Raw genomic sequence first — 20,475 nt, 5'->3', positions numbered from 1 at the left:
GCTAATTTGTTTCTTGACATCTGCAGCAGAAAGAAGTGACAACGAAGGTGGAATCTAGGGGCAGGCAGGGGTGGATCAAGGAATTACAGAAAGGGTGGGGCACAAAACCAAAAAGTAAAGGAGACGAACATGCCCCTTTCATTTCATTTCTTTTTCTTTTCTATTTTAACAAAAAATAAGGGGGGGGGGGGGCGTGCCCTGGTGTGCCCCCTCCTGGATATGCAACTGGCAGGCACCTGGAAAATTTTGAGTGTTTCATGAGTTCTTTTGCATGATTTTTTTTTTCCAGAGTCAAGTGCGCATGCACGTGTGCGCGTGTGTGAGTGGAGGAGAGGAGTTTGTAACATGTGATGGACCATTCCTGCAGCCTGCAAAACTGATACATAAAAAACTAGAGATTGTAATTTGTCATCACTGACAAATTAAGGTGATCCGATCTTTTTTTTTAATCAATGATTCGAGTCCTGATACTGCAAAGTCTCAGCTACAACATATTAAAATCTGAGAGAAATTCACCGAAGCATAAGTAAGATAGTGCTCGATAAAGAGAGTCATGTCAATTTTCACATCTAAAAAATTCCCTCCCATAGAGATAACACGTCATAGCAAAGATAGAAAAAGAAGTACATATGACCTTTGACCCCACTTTGCACAGACAAGATGGCATCTGAGCAAAAAGTGGTTATTTTATGAAATGATCCCTGTAACATGGTCTTTACGTGTGCAAAATATGGGAAAGATAGGACATGTATTCACCAAGATACAGGATGAAACATCTATGACCTTTGACCCTAATTTACATACCCAAGATGGCGTCTGATCAAGTAGTTGTAATTTTATGAAATAATTTTCGTGACATGAACTAAACATGTGCAAAATATGAAGGTGATAGGGGCTGTTTTTCTTGAGTTATTGCAAAGAAAGTTGCAAAAAGAAAGAAATATTTCAATACATCGAAGATAAATTTTAATTTCAACCAAGTTTTTTAACGTGATCCCGACAACGTATGAAAAAACGAAGGGCACACTTACGATAGCCCTACATCTCAGCTACAACATATTAAAATCTTAGAGAAATTCACCGAAGCATAAGTGAGCTAGTGCTCGATAAAGATAGTCATGTCAATTTTCATTTCCATAAAAATTGCACTCCCATAGAGATTACACGTAAACTGGTCAAATTTGACAAGGTTACCTTCAATCCATTTTTTCGAGGTGATGTCGTCATCAAATCAAAATTGTTTAATTACATTTATGAAAGAACATTTCATAAGCTACAACATATTGAAATTTGGGTGAAAATTGGCAAAGGATTAGTGAGATACGCTCGAGTAAACTTGAAATTTGATGACGTCATTTTGAAAATCTACTTTTTTTACTTTATTAAGAAATTTGATATCTTTTAATCATTTTATCAGCATAGCCAGCCCATGAAATGACATGTACAACTCATCACCTTTCAGAATATGTAAAGAAAATGGGGGGTCACCGTCCATCCTGACGAGTAAAATCCGATTTAAAATTGGCGGTTTTTTGGCATAGTTGCACTGTGTATCCCCATTGACGCACGCGCGGAATTTTGAATTTGACGGGCCCGTATGACGTCATATTGAATCGGATCGACTTGAAACTTGGTAGAAATATTCCTTGAAATTTCGGACATCCGATCCGTGTGAAAAAATTGAAAATTTCTATTTCATATTAGCTGTGCGTGCGTATATGTGCGCGCGCGTACGCGTCCGTCCAATTTTTTCAATTTTTCAAAAAATGCTCCAAATGGTCTGAAACGTGTGCAAAAAAAATTTGAGCTGGATTTGAGCATACAAATATTTCAACGCGCGCGTACGCGCGCGTTTTGAGATAAAAATGAATTTTGAGAATATGAGTAGAATGCGCTTGACTTGAAATATATGTGACGTAAATTTCATTGAAATATTCCATTCCATTAATGAGATATGCATGAAAATGTGTTTTCATATAATGACGTCATAGTGACGTCACGGTCGACTGATCACTATGATTTTACTTGCGCTGTCGTCTTTGCGACATGATACATATATGGTATAAGTCTGACATTGAGAGGCAATGCACTTTCTGAGCTAACCTCTGCACAACTTTTGAGGAGAAATAAAGAAGAAAAAGAAGAACAAAGAATCAGTACAGATACAGAAGGTGATCCGAGAGGATACTCGGATCACCTAAAAAGTTTGTCTCGGTGTTGACAGATGTTTTAATAGCTCAATATTTACATTGATATAGCTACAATTCACACACAGCAGTAATCGGTTTTTGCATCATGATGTAAAAATCCATTTCATTTGCCACCATTCACACATGGCACCAAAAAAGAACTAGAAAAAAAGTCACTTGGCTGCAAATGAAACATTTTGAATCTCCAGACTGCACCAATGACTGGAGCATGACCCAAGGCACCCAAGTGTGCAAACCTATGTGTGGGGAATTGCATTGTGGGATTTAAAAAAAAATTATACCAGTTTGCCATGTGCCATCCAAACATGCTGTGCAGGGCTAAATCAATGCGAGAGTTCCAAGAAAACTCAAGCAGCACCGATGTTTACATCACAAGATGTTTGTATCATGAGAATAATATTTGTGTGTGTGTATGTGTGTGTGTGTGTGTGTGTGTGTGTGTTCACACACAAGAATTACCATGGTAACAGTTTTTGCATCCTGCTGCTTTTTGATTTTGATCAGCGGTGTGTGACATGCTGCTATTAACGTGTTGAGGATGGGCTGATTTTGCTACAACACGCATTTCCGATAGACCCCTGCCTGAGTATACTCTGGACTCGTCCTCAGTGAGTTAAATGACAGCCTTGATGACTTCAGTTTCAGTCACAAACTATTTTCTGCTTTATACTTTCGGTGCGGTGGCCATATTCTCTCTGGAAGATGACAGAGGGCTTTCCGATCGGATGCCGAGGAAGGCATTGCGAGGGAAGAGCTTACACTTGGTCATCATGGCCTACTTTTACGGTCTATAGGTTGCAACCCGAGACCACCAGAGGAAGGAAGCTTGGTTGCGGACCTGGAACTCCCACGATGCAACACACCGCAGCAGGATTTGTTTTCCTACAGTTACTAAGCAGCAACAGCTATTCTTTAGTCTTTACTGGCTGACCGCTGGTCATCATTAGGACAGTTAATGTATTCAAATCTATAGATATTATTCCCTCGAAGAGTGACCATCCATTTTCCTATCTAGCATCTTATGACTTTCAGTTTGAAGGCAAAAAGTTGCTGGCATATCAGGGAAGTCTTTGGCATCATACCTGCTGTTCAGCAGGAACTACACCTGCTGCAACATTACACATGAAATCTGAACATGTTGGTTTAAACCCATCTATTAGTCATCAATATCAGACGCTGACCCCCAAAGACATATGTCTGATACGTCTGGATTCTCTCAAAACTTGAGACACCTATGTCAGCACAGCTGATAACAATAATTTGTTTCATTTCTCTTCAAGCACTTGGAATTTGACCAGAATTCATCCGTGGCAGGGAAGGGACATTAGCTAACATTTCCCCTTGTAAACAGTCGTAGGAGATAAGCTAAATATGTTGAATCAAAGCTATGTGATGTTCTATGTAGCTGCTTATAATTACTCCATTCCACAACCTCCAAAGCAGGATGTCAATGGCTACTTGACAGCTAGCCAAGGCAGCATTCAGAAGTCATCAAATTTCACATGAAAACTGCCAAAAATATTTCCTTCAACACATCTAAACGATACCCTTCACTACCCCCCCCCCCAACACATTTACAAAAACAGATACCTATATAAATAAAACCAATAACATCAAATATCTTACAATACAGACATTTTTTTTTTATTTGCTTGCTATATCTACCTGTACCTAAACTCAGGGGTAATTATTATTGCAAAAGGACAACACTGTTGTGACTTACCCCTATATTAATGATGTGTCATTTCTTAGCAAGTACACAGTAGATATAATGATATCTGGCACATTTTCTTGGTAATCAAATTAATTTCTTTCATCTGGTAAATGCAAGCTGAATCTCGTCCACAAAAAGGAATCTGTGCAAAGATTTCAATCACACTTATTTGGATTTCGTCGGGTGCCCGTGCATTGGCCGTTAATGCAATACAATTTGTATTGCGTTAACGGCCAATGCACGGGCACCCGACGATTTATAGGTGGATACTTACTTCATTAGTATTACCTATTATTCAATCATACTGTATTTCCATCTGACAAAAGGTAATAAATACATAGTACAAAGTGTACATCGGACAAATTATATCATTTAACAATCTGTAAAAAGTACAAGTCATGAAGTATAATACAATATATATATGTATGAATGAATAAATATGAGAAAAACGATGCATACTTTGCAGTGGTGACAAGAAGATGTAAATATAGCAACGAAAACGAGTGCTCTACTGAAAAGCTGAGCTTTCATGGGAAAGCCATGCAGGCATACCTTGTGCCTATTCAGATGCTTATTGGGGAAGAAAGTCTCTTGGGAAAAATTAACAAATATAATCATATTTCCCCATGGTGGGAAATGCAGCCACAATTGTGATTAAAATCACTTTAATACATAATCACTCCTGGGGGTATCAGCCTAATATGGGCAATTGGCCTCACATCTAGAGTGAACATAGTCTTGTTTTCTAGAAATTTGTTGCATTTCCACACCCTCATACTACTACAGCCACATCTATTACTACTAGCCTGAAACAAAAACCATTATGCCATTCTCACTGGCAAGCCTGACTATCCTACATGTGCAAATATTTTGTCCTCTTGAGTAACGTAGGAATCCTACATTAAACTGTTGTATAGGCCCTATATCCTAGGTAATGTCAGCTGCTTATATTTTTTTTTACTGATTTCACAAGCAGACTGACAAAAACACACAAAAATACTGTTTCCTACAGCATAGCTGCAATTTATAACATCTTCAAGGTTGGAAATCCACAACTTTGCTTCTTGGAATGAGATATAACGGCAAAGACTCATTCCATCCCTGTGGTCTATTTTGCGTATTTCTTTTTCTGTCAAGTTTGTAGCAAAACATGCAAATATGGGTCTGAGATCTAGACTAGAGTCACAAGGAGACAAACCCTACATGTATTCTTGAGTTTTGGTGCACTGTGATAAATAAGTTATTCACTTGAAAACATTTCACAGCACCTCAGTTTTGCACTTTTCCTTCCTTTATTTCCTTCTCTCTTTTTTTCTCTGGAGTGCTAGGGGTTTGTTTGACATTATTGGTGTTGAGAGTCAAAGTCTCCAATTTATTGAACACCATGTGTAAAAAACCCACGGGTCTTCTGGCATCAAATGCGTCTACCAGACAAATTCTGATATTCTTTTCTTCTATCCACTGCTCGCGGGGACAACACAACCAAAGAACTACTCGGTTTGACATTTGAGAGCAAAAAAGAAAGTCTGCATGTGTAGTTTGTAGTCACAGCAAATTCTCACACATTCTTTTTCCCCTACTATTCCGTTTTGTCACTCTCACCTTGGCATCACAACACAGTAATAAAAGTATGCTGTGAGAAAACTTAATGGAAGAGATCAATGGCCGGATACATGGGCTCAGTAGTTGAAGGGTCAGCAAAGATTGCATGAATCTAGTTGTACTGTAAAACATGATATATTCGCGGCATGAAATTTTCGCGAATTGGAGCTGACAGCCTTTTTCGCGGCATGAAATTTTCGCGAATTGCCACTGGCGATCAATGCATGTAGTGTAGACAAAAACTTTCGCGAGCATTTTAATTTCGCGAATTTTGGCGCTCGCGAAATTCGCGAAATTAAAATGCACGCGAAAATTTCTCGTTTTACAGTATATCGAGTACCTGCAGCCTACCAACAACACATAAACAAACAAACGAGTGATCAAAAAGTGGCAATGTGTATTACAGATCATGGATGTAATGTCCTAAAACTATCCTTCAGTCTGACAGAAATCGCTTGACTAAAAGCATGCATTATATTACATGATATTGCCTCATAGATTTGAAATGGCAATGTGGTGATTTTCCACAGATTTGCATTTAGGACAATGTGCACTTGCTTCAAAAATATACCAAACTACTTATAAAACAGCAACATTCATAGCTTTAGTTTTAGTACGGTATTTGTAGTACTCTTAACTTGACTACACATCACTGTGAAGGCCCAAGTAAGCTTTGAAAATAATGATAATGCCTACAAAATCATGAAGCCAATATATCACATTAATGTCTGAATGTTTATCTCTGTGCACTATGCCATAATCTTGACCTGTCCAGGTCTAATAAATTGTTCGTACAAAACCATGCTGAATACAACATAACAACCTTAACAGCCCATAGGACCTACATGTATAAGCGAAAATAAAATGAGTGAGGTACTGTATAAGCTGTTATTTTCGCGTACAGATATTTTCACGAATGGGGAGGTCACAAACATTTTTGCGAGAGGTTGTTTTCGCGAATTGACACTGAAGCTGTTGTAAATTTCACTATTACTCTAGCGCATGGCAATATTTTCACGAGTTGTTAAATTCGGAAACAACAATGTTACTGCAGTTTAACAGATAAATATCGAATAAAAAGAGTAGCTTGGTACCATTTCTCCTAGTGATTTTACCTGATGAGGCCAATAATCGTAAATGAGCCTACTAATACGCTTGGCCATGTCACAGAGGCCCAGCGAATACCTACAGAGTTTAAACAGATTCCAGAAGGACAAAACCTGACACCCTCTCTTTGTACATGCCTCACACTATTTCTATCGACTTCCCCTCCCCCACTTCCGCAACAGGAAGTCTTATAGCAGGATGGATATCTATGGCATCATGACGTGACTGTACTGGCTGTAGCAATGTACATTGAGGCAATGGGGGTGGGGGTGGGGTGGGGTGAGGAGGGGGTAGATGGGGCAATTCTGGAAAAACTGAGTCACTTCCACTGGTCTTCACTAACAATAAAGAGAAAAAAAGAGAGGAAAATGAGAACATTCTTTCACTGTCCCACTTCCACGACAGAAATAGCCATGGCAACAGGGAGCAAGTTATAAACCTGGAACTCCAACAGACTTCCTGGAAAACAAAGAGGATCCACTAGGCAGGGCACCTTTAGTGCGGGGGAGGGCCGGAGGATTTGTATAACCCTGTCTGATGCCGCAGAAACTGTCAGCAGGCCAATGGGCTGAGCAAAACAAGCCATCTCCAAAGAAGAATGAACACAGTATGTAGGCCTAGCTCCACCAACTCCAGAGACTCCAACCAAAAGCACCTTCTGATCTGGAGATTCTCCCGCCTGAAACCCCTATTAAACGGAGACTCCAAGTTGACGCATACGAAGCGCGAAGTTCCTAGGGTTCTAGATGCTCTCTGGTGCTATCTAAGGCTTATTTTCTTTTCCACATACAATAGCAATAAGTAAGAAATCCTTTCCAATGGGAGACACAGAGCCAGGGTGGGAGAAATTAAATCTCAAGTGGGAGAACGGGAGATTTTGCAAAAATGGGTTTTCGGCGGGAGATCTCCCGTCAAAAACGGGAGAGTTGGAGTCTCTGCAACTCTGCTAGCCTCTCAACTACAATTCAATTCAATCCAATTCAATTCAATTCAATTCAATTCAATTCAATTCAATTCAATTCAATTCAATTCAATTCAAAATTCACTTCATTTTCTGATCGGGATACGATCGAAATTATTAAGGTATACATGCAAATGTGAGATTACTTTACAGTGAAGTCAGCATTTAGCAAATATCAGTTTAGCTTTCCACTTGATCCCGCAAATGCCAAAGAATACCTTCATACAAGTCTCTGTTACAATATGCTCTTTCATGGCAGTGAGAATCTTTGCAGGAAATTCGTGTCACACACTGGAAATCCGACACTGCTTGGATACAGCAAATTTACTGGTTTAAGTCTGGGCAAACTCTGGAGAAAAACGTACACAATGGCATTCCAGAAGCTAGGCAAACTTGGGGGCTCCGGGAAATCATTCTGTAACAGTGCTATTCCCAGGCACAACGGCACACAGCAAACAATGGGGAATGGAACCAGGTCAGTCGAATCAAAGCTTGATCAAACTCCGCAAGAAGGCAAATGTTCCGCACATCTAACTCCTACGGTCAAAGCACATGGCTTCAGCACAAAGCTAGATCTGCCAACACAAGGCCGTTTGTGCTGGGTCCGATTACAATTCCTAGTACAAACCTTGCCCTTCAAAATCCTCCTCATAGACCTCTCTACCCAGGAAATTGTATCAAGATGTTACCCTGTGCCTAAACCTGTTTTCATGGCTATTTGCATGTTTACCCCCAAAGTATCCAGGTTTGGTACCTAACTGCTGTTAAAAACAAAAAACACGCACACACACCAAAAAAAAAGTATCTGTGAATTTATGACAATGACATGAAAATAGAAGAATATCTATGTAATGAGTCATTCCTTCACATTATAAGGTGCTGCTTTCGATGAATAGCAATTTCCCAAAGAGATAAAACACGGTACACGAGGTCCCCATAAACCTACCCTCTCCTCACCATTATGCATCACCACACAGTTTATCCCAGACAACCCTTTTTGTTATGATATCCGTGATATGCAAAAAAAAAAAGTGCGTTTGAGATAATTTAGCTTGACGCACTCCCACAGAGAAAGACAGAAAAAAAATCTGTACAATCTGTACGAGATGACAAGCACTTTATGCCATCCAAACACAAAAATCTGATGAATAAGGGTGTTACGTTTCATTTCTTGACCTAGATTCAGCCTCTGGCAACTTCTGCCCAGACGCATTTAAATTCGATTTGGGCCCCTGTCCCCCTTTTTTCAGGATGGTCGGAAGGTAGTCTAGATCAAAGACAACTGTGCAAAGATGCGTTGCATGGCAACGACAGTCATAACTACACTAGCATCAAGTGGTTTGGCAATAAAATATGAGACATGCAGGAAAGAGAAAGAGTGGTAAAGAGAATTTCAACACAGGGCGATTTCGTCCATTTGCTAACGTATATTAACAAGAATATTCGCTGAGTCCTTGCGAATTCGCAGTAGCCTTGAATTATGCAACTAATCTTCTTGCAGGATGACTTATTAAACAGATACATAGTTTCAATGATATTGATACTGTATCAAAAATATTACTTTAATTTTGGAACACACCAGAATGGAGAAAATTTTTCAAATAATGAAGCCAAGATACACAGCATAGGCCTATATAACTTGTAGTTTTTATGTTCAGGTGCCAACTATCACAGGTATCTTATTCTGTTTTGTTTGTTTTACAATCCAGTTTTTTAATCCCCAAAAAGATGCAAACAGTAAGAAAATTTCAGTGTTCAGATCAAGCTGATTCTTGCTGACACAGCCTAACCTGAAACATAATTTTTCAACATAAAAAGTGCTCCCGAACTGTAGTTTAATCGCTTTGAGGACAATGGATCATTTATAATAATCATGGCCATCAGCCAAAAGCTTGTTGCTAGGTTACGCCAGACATATTCGGCAGCAGGAGAGTGGTTCTCAGCGCTGATGCTCAGAAAGGGGAAACGAGGGTCAATTACAAACTTCCCAAATGGCATCAAATCTCAAAGAGGCATGGCTCATCAATGAACAAGTATAATACCCCAAGTGCCAACACAAAGTGGGCCACAGACAGTGAATTCAAGTACAGAGGTTATCTGTTCAAAGGATGTGTAGTGTAGGCTCCTTGATTTTCTTTCTTACTCTCCTCACATAGCTGAAAGTTTTCCTTCTATTTCCTGATTATAATGTTTTGCTTATTTACGATTGAATTCATGTTTTCATTGTTTTTATTACCATCTTGAATATCAATCACTTTTTATGGTTACATCATTTTTGATAATTTTATATATATTTCATGATTTTCCTGAAATTTGCATAATCTATACGGTTTTATTTGACACAGAAAAGGCTTCACAGATGACACATTACTCTTTTGCAGTATAATTAATTCTTCTTTTCATGCAAATGCCATTACGTGAAAAAAGAGAGCACAAAAATGAATGAACTTATGAATATAATCATGATTTAAAAAATTGTCTTCACTGTTAAAGATGACGATCAAATAAATAGAACATTAGGCCAGTGGAACGATATGAGTGATGTCACATCTTTACATACATATGATTTCAAGCTGAATTGTCATTTCACATTGTGATACACTATCTCTGGTGAAATCCCAAGTAAATTACAGTTATGACCTTCAAATGATGAACGGATTACTATCAGCCACTTGGTTGTCTAGACACACATTTCTGCCAGATCATCACGGGATGATGTCACAAACATGAAACTTGCAGTTTGTGGTAAGTTTGCAAGGAGAGGGCCATTGCAGGAAATATTTTAATGACATTCACTCCAGAGACCATCAAAGCCTGAGACATTTGGATGATCTCATCTTCTGCTGCACAAATAGGACAAATAATCACAAATTCCACAATTTTTCAGATCATCTTCCAGTTTCTGCAAATCTATGGTGGCATAACATGGCATGATAGATGTAATTGCTTGTTGTAAAGCAACTATCTCTAATGAACATTATTACCATATAAACAGCTAATTTTCCTCTCCCATCCACATTCTTCCATAGCCATGTGTGAACGAAAAAAAAAACCCACCCAATTGTCACATTGCTATGCAAACCCGTTACTGCATATGCCAAATGTTTTGCTAGGTTTTTACTTTCGAGAATTTAACAAGTCACATGCTATTTGTGAATATAGACATACTAAAATATTAACCCTGTTCCTAACATGCATACTGTGATGTGCATGCAAACATTCCTCAGTTCAGTACTGTGCTCCACAATCGCAAATTTAACCACTCGCAAAATTGTCGGGAAGTCCCGATTCGTGAAAAATTAGACTCGCAAAAATTTAGACTAAATATATGGCATACACAGTAACTCCTATGCCTGAATGCAGCTATTGTATCTCGGAATTTACAATATCAACATTTTGGTCTTGGTAACTATGATTTGCATGAAGCATTACACTCAAAGAATTGTGATGTGATGTCTATATAGGGCCTATCAATCAAAAAAGAGAACAGTTTGTTAAAATTGTACATGTTTAACTTTTTTTAATATTTGTTCTAAAGCCAGCACCCCACCACGTAATATCTTGCAAATGAGGAGCATTACCTTCAATATCTAATCGGTCAGACTGATTGCACATTTCCAAAATGATAAACGATCATTGTAGTTACCACATTTCAATTAAAGCCACACAAAACAAAACAAAAATGGCAATGTTGGTTGGGTGCAGTGAGAATATAAATGATATAGCCAATCCATATGTAGCCTAAATGGTGCATGGTGAATAGACTATGAAATTCAAATCATAAACGCTATGTTTTCATAACCTATTTTCTGACGGGAAGCCACAATATAATCAAGTTTCTCATTAGTCAACGAAGGGTTTCACACTTGCAAGAGACCTTGTTTGTAATAACATTCTGAAACAGGTTTACAGCTACAATGTGCTCCGCCCTTAAATGAGTCTCGTCATCAAATTCAAGTGACAAGTTATATTCCATGCATTAGTTGCATCAAAAACTTTGTCCATCAAACAAGCAACATTAACTGCCAATATGCCTCCATACATAACTATGTATCTATATGCACGTGAAGTGAATAAAGGTCATGCTATGTTCTATACCTCCTTATTCATGACCTTTAGGTAAAACCTTTCATATTGCAAGTTACACAAGATAGAATCGAGCAAAACTGGGTTGATATGTACACCTCAGGACCATGATTGGCTAAACGTAGTTTGAAAAAATGTGTTTCACTTTCAGACCTACAAAAAATAAAAGAACTTTGAGTGGCATGAAGCATGTTTCCATTTAAGTTTTGTAACAAGTTTGTCTGCCAATCTAAAAAGGTTGAAATGATTCTAACTTGATCCCCTCTAGCCAATTTCTACAGGCTTTTTAAAATTCAATCAAACATACCAATAATCAATCGAAAAAAGAGCAATTTGTGCCTGGGACTCTTGCTTACTCAGCCTTTTCCTTCCATATTGACCAATGGTTAGGGGAAAAAAAAACCAATTACATCTTTCAGGCTGCTGGGAAAGTCTGCAGATGTTTCCGTTTGGAAAAAGGGAATGCTTTCATATATATTTTTCTTACTCCTCTTATGCATGGCTCTGGCACTATTATTGCACTGATTCCTTACCTAGACCCCGTTTACGGTGCGAGGCTCGGCCGCGGCTCGGCCACGGCCGAGTCCACCTTCATTTCAGTGTAAACGCGCAAAAGGCCAAAAAATGCGAGGCCAAAATTGGCCTCGCATTTGGCCACGCTCTGGAGGTGGTCTCGGCCGCGGCCAAGCTGCGGCCGAGCTGCGGCCGAGCCGCGGCCGAGCCGCGGCCGAGCCCGGCCTTTTCTCAGTGTAAACGCAAACTGGGCCAAATGCGCGGCCAATTTTAGTCTGGCTTCCAAACCCTCTGCTGTACTATTTCGCTGTTCAGGATATTAACCCCCTCAACGTCGAAATCTAGCATAGTTTAGGGTGGTTTTGTCCTGCAAAGGATTTTTTCCTTCGGCAAAGGCCTTTGACCGAACGGCGACTTCATCGCCACGGAATTCATTTGGCAAAGGGTCTGAAAACCAGATAATACCAAATTGCGTTTGTTTACAAGCAGAGCGCCACTATGACAAAATATTGAAAGGTTTGCATCAAAAGCGTGGCCGAGCCCGGCAGTGTAAACGGACAAATTTGCGGGGCCCGGCCTCGCAATTGAGGCTGGGCTCAGCCCAGCCCCGCACTGTAAACGGGGTCCTACACAGCACTCAGTCAGCTACAGCAGATCCTTACACCATAGTAGGAGACTTCAATTTTCTCTGTATTATACCATGAATTGTCGAATAGGTTCTCAAAGAACTTGCCATCCGACATTCCCAATTGTTACCTGTCTGACTGCATCTACAGACGTCAGTCTGTGGGACAAGGGATACTAAATGGTCACATTTCATTCACAAATGTGAAAGGAAAATTCAACACACACACACACACACACACACACACACACACATAAAACATACAAATGAACAGAATTTAAAACAAAAATGATTTAAAGAGTCGAAGGCATAAAAAAGAGACCAAACACTGTATTAAGATTAATCTCACATTAAAAAAAAAACATATTTAAGAAACCTGAAGTCAACTATTGAAAGCACACCATGACAAGATCTACCATCAATCACTGCACATGTATCCATCAAGATGCAGATATAAAAGATGGTCAAGATATCTGTTTAATGGTCAATTGGTCAATATTATCTGTTTATTACTGACTGAGCCGAGCCACACTGCCTTTTCCCTCACTGACAGCGGAAATGAACGTCTGAGTGCCACTGACCTGTGCCACTCGTTCCAGGAGCGGGGGCAGCCACCCGACGTTTGCCTCGCAGTGACTGTCAAGAAAAGTCAGGATGTTGGCTTGGGCTGCATCGGCACCTCTCACTCGTGATCGTATCAGACCTGCCGCAGGGAAAAAATAGATATAGCTGTCCATCATCAAACACCACAAAAATCTCTAAAAAGGTATATCTATGAAAGGGTATTATCCACATAACATGAATTCTCAACAATCTTTCATCTCATCAAATCATGGTTAAAGTCCGTCAAGACCAAAAAAAATAAATAAATGAATAAAATGAATAAATAAATAAATAAAAAATCTTGTATGGAGACTTATCCTTCATCAGTTTTGATGCTGGGATGATGGCAAACATGTCGAACCACAATCTGATACTTCAGACATGAAACCTTGGTTTGCTCATAACCTATTTCCATGAATTCAGACACACTACACTTGCATATCATTGAAGATCTTAGTGTAAATATTGACGATAAGCAGCTGTCATGTAACTTTGGAAATAACAGAAGTACAGTGTATCCTCCCCTCTGATAAGCTCATGAACATTCATATAAAGCACATTCATACATTATACAAATCCTTGTTCGTAAGTCTGAGCACAAATAAATTTTTATTCATTCAAAATGAAATAAAGAAACAATTTGAGGGTTATGACATAGCTATACAATAGTTCAACATGAGCATAAGCAAGATCATTTTTTTTTAAATATGACATGAATACTACTTTTATAAAAGCACCAAGAACATACATTATAGATTGCCTTGATCATTTACTGGGTCATAAAATCAGAGAGACAATGGTCTGAGTCATATCAGAATAGTGGAAGCCCTGTATTTGTCTTAGTGCTGGAATTTGATTTTTAGCCAACTGTTAAAAATATATATATATAGTGCAATTGGAGTGTTTCAAGACAACATGGCAAAGATGAAATGAAAATTTTCACCTCAAATACAGCAATGAACAGGGTATGAGTTCTAGATGGCTTTGTGGGGTTGGAGATACTCAAATGTCTTCAGAAAAGATTCCATGCATACACTGCAAGGCTTACGAGAAGTAATGTCTTACTGTACATTATACAATGAAATCTATGAAGCATGACTTGGGCCTTTGTGAATAGTGCATACAAATAAAAACATGCTGTCGCACCTCTCACGTTTCAGCCTTAACACAACATGGACATCAGTCAAGCTTGAAATGTGGTTTGCACATTCAAATATTAGGAAGAAAAATGTTTGACAAACTATACAAGGAAATACAATGGTGCTTTGAGGGAAATTGAATGGCTCCAAGTCACGTAGTAGACATATGCTTTTTTGGGCTTTTCATTTGATTTTAAGGTTATTCACTCTGTTGCTGCAAGACAGAACATGCATTTTCTCTCTTTTTTTTTGCAAGGTTGGCAAAGGAACCCTTTAGCATACTCTAGAAGGCAAGACGAAAAAAATGAAATAGATATATACAGGCAGACAATACAAACTACAAATAAATAACAGCTTTAAAACTATTGTGCCAAGTCCTGAATCAGACTGACACGTGTTCTGGCAGTAAGAAAAGTAGGCCTAGGCCCTATATATTCCGAGGACATGTAGGCCGCTACTGGTTCCATGCCAGATTACTATGTCTGGCATACATGGTATATCCAGCTATATATATATATATACATTCATATATGGCAGACATATTAATGTGGCATAGAAGCAGTACTCGTCCATGGCAGAACATTAGTGTCTGAATAAAGAGATACACGTATGCTATTTTCAGCTGAATAAGAAAAACAGAGGTTATTCATACATACAGTATGTACAAATATCTACATTGTGTGTGTATGTGTGTATTCATGTCAGCTTTCTCTTTTAGCTGAGATTAGCATATTTCTATATTAAACATTCAATGTTTTAATATTCTGCAAGTTATGGGTACTGGCTCCATGCCAGATAAGTCATACCTATTTCATTGAGGTATTCTATATAATTCTCTTCTCTCTCTCTTCTCCACCCCTCCCCCTTGTCACTAGTGTTTGTTGGTAAGCAACTGGTTCTTTGTGTCTACTGTTTTGTTATTTTTTTTTTCTCCTTTTTAACCTTGCAACCTTACTTGGCTGGCCTTCCATTGACAAATGTTCAGCCTTTCTCCTTTCATTTCAGCCTTGGTCTGTATATGTGCGTGTGTGTGTGTGTGTGTGTGTGTGTGTGTGTGTGTGTGTGTGTGTGTGTGTGTGTGTGCATGTGTGTCATGTATGAGTAAGGAAAAGGAAACTATCTAGGAGATAAGAGCTTTTAAAGGGGAAATAAACACAACTGTACTCGAACGTGACAGGGTTACTCCGAATAAATGCAAAATTCAGACAAATATCACATCAACGAGACATGAAAACTCGTCACATTGAGGACGAGTTAGGTGATACGCTTGTGGTCATCAGATGACGGTCATCTGTGATCGACAAGAAAAGAATGTGATATAGGCACCTTGAAGTTATATTGAGCGTGCATGCGAAACCGTTTCTGTAACCACTCGGCCACGGGTCATCCACGGAAATGGTAAGACAAAAAAAAAACCAACAATGTATAGATATAACAGGGGGAAAGTCAATGCCCACTCAACTAACGTGGCCGTGTGAACATCTATTGCATTGCTAGACGGAAAAGCGGCCTTGCAACGACTGAGGTCGCTATGCCATTTCTGGCAACTTGGGAAAAATACGTCCCGCAGACATAAAACCTATAATCGGCTGGTTTTGATACCTTGCCTTTAATCACAATTTTCAGTGTAATGACGTCATCAAATTACAAAACAATGACATCGTCTTGAAAGACAATTGTTCAAAGTACAACACCTCAGTCGTCGTCATTACATACTATGATCGGTTTGACAAAGTCAACCTGCAAAATTTTGCTGCAGTCGAAGCAATGTGGTCTCCAACACACAAAAAAGAGGGATATGGCGTGTGTGTGTGTCTGTGTGTGTGTATAGGTGCGTTTATATACGAACGTGATTTCTACATGGACGAATATGTAATACAAAATTGAAGAAAAAAAAAAGTAAAATAGCTAAGTATTTTGTTTCGTGATCTTGTGGGGTTCGAACCCGCAACCTCAAGTCTCTGAGACGTCGCCTTTATCCACTCAGCCATACGTCTCGACGAGAAAATATGGGGAACGTAAACTTATGTATGTGAAAGATACATGAGGAATCGTTTTGTCCACATTCCAATTTCATTTTCAGTTTTAAACTGCAAAATTGTCAATCTGATGAGAAGATTTCAAAGAATAAAATGCATGATTACTGCAGCTTATTGTCTCAGCTACAACATACTAAAGTTTCAGAGGAAATGAAGCAAAATCAGCTGAGATAAAGGTGCTTAAACGTTGTTAAGTCAATGCATGGTTTAAAAAAAAAATCACCTCCCATAGACAATACACGTAAACTTGTCCGATTTTGCGTCTTTACCTTTAATCACAATTTAAGGTATGATGACGTCATCAAATATCAAAAGCATGACATGGACTTAAAAGGCAAATGTTCAAAGTACAACATATCTGAATTTGGGATAATATTAAGCTTAAACAACAGAGATACGAGTAAATGAATGTCAGAAACAGTACCTCAAAAAAATTAATTCCACTTTTTTGATTTCAGATGATGATATGATGACGTCATGAGTTTTCCTGGCAATATTTGTACTTGAAACGTTATTTCCAATTCATATGCTTTTGTAATATGCAATAGAAATATAGGGTCACCAGACGTTTTAAAGAGCTATGGCGACATAAACAAAAACATGTTTTTTCACTATATTTGCAGAAAGACGCGCGCGCGGAATTTCAACTTTGACGCCAGTGCATTCCTTTGTTATAGGTCAAAATCGATCGGAAATCGATGGATATTGTTACTCAAAGTATCAGAAATCCAAATCAGTCAAAAAAATTGCATTTTCATGTTGGTTACGCCCTCTGCGCGCGAAATTGCGCGGACGGACGCGCACGCGAGAAAATGTTTGAAACGCTTAAAATTGTCTGAAACTTCGAGATTTCCCATTGGGAAGTCGTTTTGAGCCTTTTAAAATTTTGACGCGCGCAAACGCGCGCCTAATGATGACCTTGGTAACTAGCGTTAAAAAGTAAGATAGAGCCTGACCTGAACTTTATGTCCACCGAAAATGATGCAAAAATGATATCTAGTTATGAAGTTATGATCGATCATGTGACAAGGTCCGAAAATCACAAAATGGCGCCTAGATGACGTCATAGATATGTTACTGTCATGAAAACCTTATTGTGCCCAGATATTGTTATGAGACATGTTGACTGAAAATGTCATGTCATTCCGTAATGTCATTGTTGAGATATTGACGGCACAAAATGTGGCAGAAAGAAAGAAGAATAAAAAAAAAGAGAAATTTTGACAATCACAATAGGTGATACGCTGATAGCGTATCACCTAATTATGATTTGATGTTAGGGAATGATGAATATAAGTTCTCCTCCTGGCATCTCAAAATGGCCATGGAGGTAGTAACAAAAGTGAAGTTAGAACAAATAAAAAAAGGTTTCCTCATTTGTTTGAGTATGAAACTCCCCTAGAGCAATTTTAGTTTAATAAATTAACATTTCATCTCAACTATGCTTAATGTATCACATTGTTTGTGTGTTCAAAGTCAGAGGAGGTTGATACTTTTCATGCAACTAATATGACAAATCCGATCTTTCCTTTTTCCGGGGGGGGGGGGGGGGGGGGGGGGGGGTTGGTTGTTAGCATGTGTGCATAGCATGGCATACCCATACAAAGAAATATTCTCTGAAATCTTATACCCCTTCCAGTAACTCATGCATTTTTGGCCAGCTTCTGGCCCAAGCTAATTTCGCCCCCGCGCCAAGCAGTAAAAGTTGCATTCAGTAACTACACCAGAGCCACACTCCTTTTACGATGACCTATTCACGAACTCGGCCACGTAAGGGATAACTACCATGGTAACTGCATGAATGTGCGCTCCAGCAAAATGCATGGGCAGGTAATTGTGACCTTTGACCGTGCAAGGAATTTTGGCCCGAGCCTGGCGCTGCTATTGCTCATAAACTCTTCATTCGGCACCAGGCCCGAGCCTGGCCCACGCCTGGTGCTAGCTTAATTCAGCAGTGCCAAAATACACTTTGGCCCGACCCATTCATAAACTCAACATTTTTACGACTTAGCTCGGGCAAGCCCCGAGCCAGAGGAGTTACTGAAAGGGGTACTAGTCATCTGAGCCAGATGGCTTTTGTTAAACCATCTGTAGACACAAGTATCAGCTGACAAATGCTAAACATTCAGGTATTTCTAATCTTTTTATGAATTGAAGAATACTCTCCTGGAACACTCTTTGTTTACAATGAAATTCCTAAATGGAACACCTTGCAATCTCTTGGCACAAAACTTTAATGTTAAAAACCCTCCTGCCCACCCACCCACCCCCCCCCCAAAAAAAAAATATCACTGAAGGTGATTAATACCCCCGCCCCGTGACGACAGTCTTACCCAAGGAATGATCTTTCCTTGATCTTCTGCCATTTAAATGCCGTTACCATGGCAATGCAGCTTCCGACACGTCCGAAAAATATGTCTTGCACATCTTCCCACCAAGACTATTGTGTGTGCCACATTTCATAAGCTTTTGTCAAAAACTGAGGAAGTAGTTCAATCCACAAGATCTTTCCTTGATCTTCCGCCATTAATATGCCGTTACCATGGCAACGCAGCTTCCGACACGTCCAAAAAATATGTCTTGCACATCTTCCCACCAAGACCAATGTGTGTACCACATTTCATGAGCTTCAGTCGAATACAGAGAAAGTAGTTCAATCCGCAAGATCTTTCCTTGATCTTCTGCCATTTATATGCCGTTACCATGGCAACGTAGCTTCCGACACGTCCGAAAAATATGTCTTCCACATCTTCCCACCAAGATCAAGGTGTGTGCCACATTTCATAAGCTTTGGTCAAAAAACTGAGGAAGTAGTTAAATCCGCAAGATCTTTCCTTGATCTTCTGCCATTAATATGCCGTTACCATGGCAACGTACTTTCGGGTACTGTCGAAAAATGCGTCTTGCACATCTACAACCAAAGGCACACATCTGTACCAAGTTTCATGGAAATTGGGCAAAAACTGAGGAAGTAGTTTGCAACACAAAATTTTCCATCATTTTGGCTCATAATATGTGAGCTGTTACCATGGCAACATACTTTTTGTCACTGTCAAGAAATGTGTCGTGCTGACCTATATCCTAAGACAAACATTCAATATGAATTCCATGAGAATTGGAAGAACACTGATGAAGCAGTTTTGCCATGAAGCATTTTGCCCTATATTTTACCAATAACATGCCGTTACCATGGCAACGAACTTTTTGCCACTGCGGAAATATGTGTCTTGCACATTAACATATTCAGATGAACATCTGTACCTAATTTCATAAAAATTGATCAAAAACTGTGGGAGGAGTTCGCGACGCAAGATTTGTACCCATTTTTGCCCATAATATGCCGTTACCATGGCAACGTACTTTTGGGTACTGTCAAAAAATACGTCTTGCACATCTACAACCCAAGGCACACATCTGTGCCAAGTTTATGGGAATCGGTTGAAAACTGAGGAAGTAGTTCGCGACGCAAGATTTGCAACGGACCGACCGCCCGACCGCCCGACCGCCCGACCGTCCGCTGATTGCTATATACCCCCTTCAAACTTCGTTTGGCGGGGGTATAAAAAGATGCTTATACCCCATGTGTACACACAGCTGGGCCCAGGAGCGCTTATGAAGCGCTTTGACTTTATGCCCGCCCTCTGTGTCTGTTCGTACAGATCACCACCACTCACCGAGACCCCATGCAAAGTGACTGAGAGGAACATAAATGTCATGGGGACCTTCGGTATGCGGGGGAACTTCAAACATGTAAGACCTAAACTGTAAGCACAGCGCTCACTACATACCCTTTCAGAGCGCTCTGTACGTTGTTGACCATTTGTACGGAGTTTAGAGTGCTTCAGGAGCGTTCCTGAACCTAGCCTTGAGAGGGGG

At 39.5% G+C, this 20,475-nt stretch overlaps 1 pseudogene; it reads right to left on the bottom strand.

Annotated features, from left to right (window-relative positions):
• LOC139708185 (polypeptide N-acetylgalactosaminyltransferase 2-like) overlaps positions 1 to 20,475 on the bottom strand; it is a 132,911-nt pseudogene that overhangs the window by 60,393 nt on the left and 52,043 nt on the right.

The sequence above is a fragment of the Diadema antillarum genome, unplaced genomic scaffold (assembly GCF_040938485.1).
Source record: "Diadema antillarum isolate AM-2024a unplaced genomic scaffold, OU_Dant_1.0 scf00000036, whole genome shotgun sequence".
Classification (NCBI taxonomy): Eukaryota; Metazoa; Echinodermata; class Echinoidea; order Diadematoida; family Diadematidae; genus Diadema; species Diadema antillarum.
The sequence above is the reverse complement of the archived record's forward strand: the minus strand, read 5'-3'. Positions and strand labels throughout refer to the sequence as shown.